This window comes from Odocoileus virginianus, chromosome 1 (assembly GCF_023699985.2).
Source record: "Odocoileus virginianus isolate 20LAN1187 ecotype Illinois chromosome 1, Ovbor_1.2, whole genome shotgun sequence".
Classification (NCBI taxonomy): Eukaryota; Metazoa; Chordata; class Mammalia; order Artiodactyla; family Cervidae; genus Odocoileus; species Odocoileus virginianus.
In genome coordinates this window covers 85,133,701-85,141,936 of record NC_069674.1, presented here as the reverse complement: position 1 = coordinate 85,141,936, position 8,236 = coordinate 85,133,701, and the positions used below count along the sequence as shown (strand labels likewise).

The following is an 8,236-nucleotide window of genomic DNA, read 5'->3' as shown; positions in this document are numbered from 1 at the left end:
ATTCCACTTCTGGATATATACTCAAAAGGATTCAAGAAGGGTCTCAAAGAGATATTGGTACACCCATGTTCATAGCAGCATTATTCACAATAGACAAAAGGTGGAAGAAACTCACTGACAGACGAATGGATAAGCAAAATGCTTTGTAGACATACAGTGGACTCTAATTTAGCCTTTAAAATAAATGAAATTTTGACATTACAAAATGGATGAAACGTGAAGATGTCATGCTAAGAGATATAAACCAGTAACAAAAAGACAAGTGTAAGACCCCATTTATGTGAAGTTTCTAGAGTAGTCAAAATCTTAAGAGACAGAAAGTAGAATGATAATTACCAGGAGTTGGAGGAAGGGAGAAGATATCATTTAATGGGTTAAGAGTTTCATTTGGAGATGGACAGTAGTCATGGTTACATAACAATAGGAACAGACTTAACACCACAGAACTTAATACCACACTTAAAATTTGTGAAAGTGGTAAATTTTATATGGTGTATTTTTACCCCAATTTTTAAAAATTCTCAATTTTCCCTAAAACTCTTGAAAAATGTCAGAGTTAGAGAACTCTTAAGGTGAATGAGAAACGAGATGATCAGACTGGAAAGAACACTGGAAGAGGGTTCTCACTGACGTAACACTCACTCAACTTTCGACTTCAGTCTTCCAAGTGAACTTAATGTCCAAATGTAAGTAAGATGCTGGGCTAAGAGTTCTGAAGGTAACAGTAAAAATATATTGTTTCCAATATCCACACAATTTCCAATATTTTAATATAAATATTGTTTATTGCAGTTATTTTGATTTACATATATATATATATATCTCACAAATACCTTTATAAATAATGGATAAGAATAAATACAACAAATATTCTTGTAGTATAAACACCTGACATTAAGCTTTTTGGTTGTAATCAGTGCCTGACATTGGCCTTTTAATTGCTGAGGCATCCATTTCAAAAGATATCCATCATAAATAAACACATTGCAAGCTATATAATATAATCACAAACAAAACAGTTAAATAAAGAATGAGGCCACCCCACCCATAAAGTTCTGTCTTTTAGAAAGCCCAGCATCACCTAGACCATTTGAATGACCCCACTTCTCCTTTAGTGCACCGTAATTCCTGCCCTGACGTCTTAAATTAGCCAATAAAGAAGAAACTTACAAAACCCAAGCCATCCCAACCTTGGACCCTAATAAAGGTCTGTGCCCTCTACCCATGGTCGCTGTGTGCCCTGAGGCACGTGGTGTACCCTCCAGGATCTGGGAGTAATGAATCATTTTCCTCAAAGCTCCTGATGGTTTTGCTGAAATGCATCCTGTGATCACAGTAAGAACCACAAAGGCCAGTTCACCCACACCTTAGGAGAAATGTCAGTGGGGGCTTGCTACAGGAAACAGCGGTCAGGGGTAGTGTCCCAGGCATTCCAAGCTGAAAGCATTTTTATCAATAGTCTAGGACCCACATAAGAGTCATTTGCATACCTGGTTGGAAGGACTAAGAAGATTTATTTTCTATTCTCAAATACAGCACTACATTTTAAAACTTTTTGCTTTGCTTCAGTATTTCTCTAGACCAAATTTCCACATTAGAGGCTATTGTGAGAATCTCCTGGGCGAGTCCAATAAATTTTTACATAGGACTCCATGAGAAAGCAATTCCTAAACTACATTATCAGAGCCATTCAGTCCTCTTCAGTGAATGATCACCTTCCCAGTCATAAAGCAGACAAGCAGTTAACCTGAGGAAAATTACTAACTTCATAAGGAATAGTACTAATACCATTAGGGAAAACCATGCATTAAATTTTAAACTCTTTTATCTATAGAGTAGTATTTTCAAGCAGAACTAAGAAGGTAAAGATACCTTAAAATACTTGAAGGAAAAGAAATATGAGAGCAGCAGTTTTAGAAAACAGAAACTAGAACAAACTTCTACTTTAAACCATCACTGTAAAAAGAAATCTTAAAAATGAGAGTTGTAGTACCCTGTGGTGCTAGAGAAGGCTCTTGGAAGTCCCTTGGACAGCAAGGAGATCAGTCAATCCTCAAGAAAATCAACCCCAAATATTCACTGGAAGGAATGATGCTGAAGCTCCAAAACTTTGGCCACCTGATGGGAAGAGCTGACTCATTGGAAAAGACCCTGATGCTGGGAAAGATTGAAGGTAGAAGGAGAAGGGCATGATAAAGGTTGAGATGGTTGGATGGCATCATTGACTCAATGGACATGAGTTTGAGCAAACTCTGGGAGACAGTGAAGGACAGGGAGGCTTGGTGTACTGCAGTCCATTGGGTCACAAAGAGTCAGACATGACCTAGTGACTGAACAACACAACAATGTAGTACCCTTTGGACGTGATTAATAATTTTTCTTTTAGTAAAAATCAAATCCCTTTCCTTCCTGCTCATCTGCACTCAATCAAGAATTTTTAGTAGAAAAAATTTCCTTGTATCCATTTATTCACATAGAGAAAAAATGTCTATGGTCTATTGAATGATTTCATTTGAAGCCAACCACATTGGAAAGAAACAGTCTTGCTTCACAAGGCTCTAAGAAGTTGTGAAGCTTGTGCAGATTAATATATGATAGATACAACACCACTGCATATTAGCTGGGTATTACAAAGACCTTCTCTCCTTGGCAGTTGATACAGTGGGGTTTTCCTGACATTAGAAGGAAGTACTGTCCGGAATGTTAATTCAATAACTATGATAGTTGCAAGCCAAATCATATCAAGGGGTAGTTTAACTGGGCAGCTGCTTTGGAAGCCAACTATAAAATGTACTAAAATATCACTGTGGAAAAAAAAAAAAGTTATATGATGCCAGCTAACGTAGATTTCCACATGGGACTTCTTACATAACTGGCAAGAGGTCAATTGGCCCTGATTTCCCTGAAACAGATAGCATCCAGAGTGAAAATAACAAACACTCACCACCCTCACTAGCCTCTCTCTACTGAAAATTTTTGCCACACATATGTGTAGGCTGTGCAGTGCCACTCTAGGTCTTAATTCTGAGGATCAACAAAGCCATAGTTTTCCAGCAGTCAGCAGCCTCAGGGCAGGTGACCAGGAACAAGTGATTTAAATTTTCATTTAAAAATGGAAACCATGTAATTGTCTCCAAAGAAGATATTTAGTTCAGAAAAATGATAAAAGAAAAGCAAAGGAGAAAAATCAGAAATACCTTGCCTATGCAGAAGCTGAAAGTAGAGCAGATACTGGGAAAGAAAATATAAACTTTGTCTCTATCTTTAGTGAGTATGAGTGACTGATGCTATGATAATGAGCAATGAGAAGTTTGTGAAACAAAAATAATCTCAAATAATTTGAGATGATATGTTGTATTCTGTCCAAGTAATATATTCCTAATTATGAAGATAAAAAGTATTAATATAAAACTATTTACCTCTAACTCTAATAAAGAAATGTTTTAAAATAAATACAGGAATGAACCTACCTGAAATAAACCTACCTAAGAGACAAAAGAACTATATGCATAAAAGTATAAGACACTGATGAGAGAAATCAAAGGTGAAACGAACAGATGGAGAAATATACCATGTTCCTGGACTGGGAGAATAAATATTGTTAAAATGACTGCACTACCCAAAGTAATCTACAGATTCAGTACAATCCCTATCAAATTACCAATGGCATTTTTCACAGAACTAGAATAAAAGAAAATTCACAATTTGTATGGAAACACTAAAGACCCCAAATAGCCATAGCAATCTAGAGAAAGAAAACTGCAGCTGGAGCAATTGGCTCCCTGACTTAGATTATACTACGAAGCTCCAGTAATCAAGCAGTGTGATACCAGCACAAAAGTTAAAACATAGATCAACAGAATAGGATAGAAAGCCCAGAGATAAACCAGAGACTACAGTCACCTAATCTTTGACAAAGGAGGCAAGAATATACAATGGCAAAAAAACAGCCTCTTCAATAAGTGATGCCAGGAAAACTGGACAGCTACATGTAAAAGAATGAAATTAAGAGACTTCCTAATACCATGCACAACAATAAACTCAATATGGATTAAAGACATGAATGTAAGGTCAGACACTAAAACTCTTAGAGGAAAACATACTCAGAACATGCTTTGACATAAATCACAGCAAGATCTTTTATGAGCCACCTTCTAGTGTAATGAAAATAAAAACAAAAATTTAAAAAAAATAAAAACAAAAATTAACAAATGGGACCTTATAAAGTAAACCATAAACAAGACAAAAAGACAAACCAGAATGGGAGAAAATATTTGCAAGTGAAGCAACTGACAGAAGATTAGTCTCCAAAATATACAAACGCTTAAGCAACTCAACATCAGAAAAACAAGTCCATCAAAAACTGGGTGGGGCGGGGGGGGCTTCCCTGGTGGCTCAGTGGTAGAGTCCACTGGCTAATGGAGACACGAGTTCGACCCTTGATCCAGGAAGACCCCACATGCCACAAAGTGACTAACCCTGTGCCACAACTATTGAGACTGTGCTCCAGAGCCTGGGTGCAAAGACTGAGCCCATGTGCCCCAACTACTGAAGCCTGCTTGCCCTAGAGCCTGTGCCCCACAACAAGAGAAAATACTGCAATGAGAAGCCTACACAGCAATGATGACCCAGCACAGCCAAAAATAAGTAATTTTTTTTAATGGGCAGGAGACTTAAACAGACATTTCTCCAAAGACATACAGATGTCCAATAAACATATGAAAAGATGCTCAACATTGCTCACTAATAGAGAAATGGACCTACTCCACAACACAGGGGGCCCAGCGGTACACGGCGATGCCCTAGACGGGTGAGAAGTTGGGGGGAGGCTCACGAGTGAGGGGATGTATGTATACATATATCTGAGTCACCTCACTGTTCAGCAGAAGTTAACACAACATTGTAAAGTGATTATATGTAAATAAAAATTCAAAATATATATTTAAATAAAATACACAAAATTAAATAAATCATGTAAAATATTTGAATAAAATACTGAAACATTTTAAATCATTTTGAAGTGACCCTCACTAATTCTTCTAGGACACCCACAGTGTCAGTCTACCCGTAGTTGTGAGAATTGTGTTATAAAACACGTTTATTAAATGCATGTTAATCCAAAAATAATAGCTGAAATTATTAAAATATGAGTAGGAAACAGCTAAATAATCCATACTCTTCTTGAATATCAGCTTTTCTGTTCTTCTAGAGATTTTTGAGATGGGATTGAAAGTTTTGACCACCAAAGTATCACTTACCCTACTCCCATTTCAAAACTGAATGTTTTCCTAAGCATTCAGCACATAAATAATTCATGTTTCAGCAATGGCCAATCAATAAAAGGAAAATGAAAACAAATTACCTAAAACCTCATATATAGAAAACAAGAAAAAATAAGCTACAGTTTATGACTGTGTCAACAGGAATTCAGCAAATGATGCGATACTTAATAAGATGTAAGTACTTCCTCACAGGGAGTTACTCCCCAGGTTGGATGATAAGGGCAGAGACACAGTCTCTATACAATCACTGTAAGTATTTTTTGGGTTAGCTCAGACAAAAAAAAAAAAAAACAACTTATGCTGCTATGGGAGGCCTTTTCTAATATGTTCCCATTAGACCTGCAGGCGCTCAGAGTTCCTCAGTATTAAAGATAGATTTTTGAGGCACTAGTTGTTATTACTGATCAGAAGGAAAAAAAAAGGATGTTGTGGTATGATTGTAGAAAGGGTAGGAAAGAAAGCAGGATGGTGGACAGGCACGGGTGGCAAGGATCGGTTGGTTAGTCGGGGTGCTGTGTGGAGAAGGCAGTAACTGTTAGATAAGGAAGGGTTTAGAAGACCAACCTTTGACTAGAGTAAGCCCAAGGCGTCGGCACTCTTTATACCAAAAGGATTCACAAACTGCAGGTTTAGAGAGGCCAAGCTGGAAGGACAACACTATCACAGAGAGTAATAAGTTTTCTTGACATAATAAACACTAGTAAAACTAAACAAATAACTGGATTCTGAACTGGAGAACTTTTCATCCAGAATGATGGAGACAAGTTGGAAGATTTTGATACTGGGGACATAGATATCATATGAACATTAGGAAAAATGATCAAAATGATCAAATTTTATATGACACTTTGTCTAAGTAATGGATATAGAGAAGTCTTGTCATATTCCTACATGTCTGTTCCCACATGTAGTAATTAGATTTTTCACGTTTTAGAGAGAATCGCAGCAAGCTATTTTTCACCCCTCAAAATGTTCATTGGTTTCACATGTTTTCCTGTTTTAATCCCTTGGGAAAATCATATGTATTAAGGCTATAACACATTTTACATTTTAGCATCAAAAAGAGAATCTAATTACTTAGAAGTTTAAAGCACTAACTTTAAAAAAACACCAAAAATAAAACTTACCCTCCACAACCTTTGCCTAGTGTCTTATATATAATGTTAATACATGTTCAAAAAAGCTTGCTGAATAAACAGTCTCTTGGTTGTCTTAGCTCTTCACTGAGTAATGTTTCGTGGCATGGAGTGAAACCCCTGTGGCATGGCATGTTTAGTCAGAGAGCTATTTTAACATAGAATCAGGCTAAGAGAAACTGACAGAGCCATGTGCAGGCTTGTACCTCCCCATTTAAAGTCACTCACTTTAAATGACTACAATTCTCTCTCAATCTCTGTGCTTCATATGTCTTTTTGCTCTTTGAAGAATTCTATTTTTCTTTTTATCTCACACCTTTGGTCAGTTTATGTGATTTGATATTATAAAGGATGAACAGTCCTAATTTCTGCAATGCTAAACTTAGAAATGAACCTGTCAGTTAACTTATTTTAATGGGCTGAGGGTGGGGTCTGCTCTATATTTAACAGGACAGCTTTTAAAATATCATTAAAAATGGAATCTGTCTTTGTTGTAGCCACTATGGAAAACAGTATAGAGGTTCCTTTAAAAACTAGAGTTACCATATGATCTAGCAAGCCTACTCCTGGGCACATATACATAAAAGATGAAAATCTTAATTTGAAAATATACATGTACCCCAATTTTCACAGAAGCAATATTTAGAACAGCCAATACATGAAAGCAACCTAAGTGTCCATGAACAGATTAATGAAAAAGAAAATGTGATATATATAAACAGTAGAATAGTACTTGGTCATAAAAAACAGTGAAATAATGCCATGGACCTAGAGATCATCACACTGAGTGAAATAAGCCAGAGAAGGACAAATATTATATGATATTACTCATATGTGCAATCTAAAAAGGAATAAAAATGCATTAATTTACAAAGAAGAAACAGACTCAGACATATGAAACAAATATATGTTTACCAAAGAAAAACAGGGGGGAGGGATAAAAGCGCAGGATTAACAATTATATACCACTATATGAAAAATAGGTAAGCAACAAGGATTTTTCTTTATAGCACACAGAACTATATTCAGTATCTTATAATAACCTATAATGGAAAAGAATCAGGGCCAAGACAGCAGTGGCTTACCGCTGGTAGCCCTGGACCGGGCGCCCCCATCCCCAGCCGCAGAAGGATGGCGCTGAGGTGGATCCAGAAGAAATTAACTGGCTTGCAGAGGGACCCTCCTGCTCATTGCTCTGCAGGGCCTGTGGGAGATGATCTGTTCCACTGGCAGGCTGCCTTCATGGCCTTGAATGACAGTCCCTACCAAGGAGGCAATATTTTCTTCCTGACCATCCACTTGCCTACAGATTATCCTCTCAAGCCCCCAAACGTTGCTTTCACAACCAAAGTTTAACACCCCAACATCAACAGCAGCAGCAGGATCTACCTCGACATCCTGTGGTCCCAGTGGTCTCTAGCACTGAGAGTGTCCAAAGTTTTCTTTTTCATCTGTTCCCTGCTCTGTGACACAACCCTGATGACCCTCTGGGGCCCGAGACAGCCCACACCTACAAGGCGGACAGAAAGATGTGTAACATACTAGTGAGAGAATGGACACAGAAATACGCTATGTAAGTAACTCAGAGGTTTTCTGGGAAACACAGTCCAAGAGAAGCTGGCTGAGCTACTGGCTGAGCTACTGGCTGAGCCACTCACAGAGCGCCATCTCTTCTGCAAACAAACGCTGGTTGCCCACTTTCTCCAACCACAGCACGTTGGTACCACTCTCAGCCATCGTGGTTTTGACACAGTCATGTCACTGATGCCAGGTCAGTAGCCACTGTTTTGATCTGCGGCCTTCCTGACTACTTTGGAG

The 8,236-nt window shown here is 37.8% G+C and overlaps 1 pseudogene; it reads left to right on the top strand.

Annotated features, from left to right (window-relative positions):
* The first annotated feature begins 7,549 nt into the window (after window positions 1–7,549).
* On the top strand, window positions 7,550–7,995 carry LOC110142316 (ubiquitin-conjugating enzyme E2 D4 pseudogene; annotated as a pseudogene).
* Window positions 7,996–8,236: the final 241 nt, after the last annotated feature.